We start from the raw sequence: 1,302 nt of genomic DNA, 5'->3' as shown, positions 1-1,302 counted from the left end.
CCGGCGATCAGAGTATGGAGGTGTCCGGGGGCCAGGTCCAGGGCAGGGCGCCGTCAGCCATTCAGGGCGGCGGAGCCGGGAAGCGCGGCGGAGGCGGGCGGGGAGCTGGAGCAGTTTGATCTCCTGTCGCGGCGGCGGCGGGGAAGGAGGAGGAGGAGGTTGCCGGTCGCTGCTCTTTCTCTCCCGAGCTGCTCTCTCTCGCTCTCTGTCTCTCTCGCTCTCTCGCGCTCTCTCTCGCCTTTTTTTTTTTTTTTTTTTTTTTTTTTTTTTTTTTTTAATCGCAGAAAAAAATCGGATGTGACTAAATTCGCAGAAGAGACGAATTCACGGCGAAGTGTAAAAATAGAGAACGGGAATAATAATGACACTTGCAGGAAAAAGAGAGATCCAAAGTAGGTCGGTAAATAGATCCTCTTCTTTTCCTCTTTCTTGCCTTTTCCGTCTTCTTCTCCTGTGAGAGCGCACGATACTGGTTGCGAGGAAAAAAAAAAAGAAGAAAATCGGTGGAAATCGCCCCCCAAAATTCTTTTTTTTTGTTTGTTTAGTTGCCCAAAAAAAGTATTTCGTGTAAAAACCTCATCGCCCAGAAGAGAAGCCCTCCCCCAAAATAAAAAAATAGGCAAGAATGGTCAAAATAATAGCAGTATTAAGATGTGAACGCGTTCTCTCTCTCTCTCTCTCTCTCTCTCTCTCTCTCCGGACTTTCCCCCTCCCCCCTGTTTCTCTCTCTCTGCTTTCCCCTTTTTTCTTTCTTTCTTTCCGAGTTTTTTTTTTTTTTTTTTTTCCAGTTTCACCTCTCTCCTCTTCTCCTGCAGGAATGAAGCGAAAGACACAAGGAGGAAGGGTGGAAAAAAGAAGAAAAGGAAGGAGAAGAGGGAGATGAAGGGGGGGGGGGGGCACACAACTAATAGAATATGCAAGAAAGGGGAGGGGGGGAGAGAGGGGGGGGAGAGAGAGAGAGAGGAGAGAGAGAGAGACCCCAAAAAATGAATGCGTTTAAACGGGAAGCCTAGCAGAGCAATGTTTCCGAAAGGGGATCTGCGCGAATGTCTGTATATAGTGAACTTTGACACTACTATTGAAACTGACACGTTTCTATGGAGATCGCTGCCTTATATGGAGCTCGTGTCAAGGAGCCAAGAGAAGGGCTGCTGGCAACTGATAATCAAAGGCGACTGACTGGTCAGAGCCCTGAACTGGGGGGAGAGAATATGGGAGGCTAAGGTTAGCCAAGCCTCCTTCACTCCATTGGTTACCCCCCCAACTCCCACCCCCCCCCTCCACCCCCCCAGCGCTTTCCCC

Source organism: Zosterops lateralis (assembly GCF_965231275.1).
Source record: "Zosterops lateralis genome assembly, chromosome: Z".
In the NCBI taxonomy this organism is placed as follows: Eukaryota; Metazoa; Chordata; class Aves; order Passeriformes; family Zosteropidae; genus Zosterops; species Zosterops lateralis.
Note: the sequence above shows the minus strand (reverse complement) of the source record.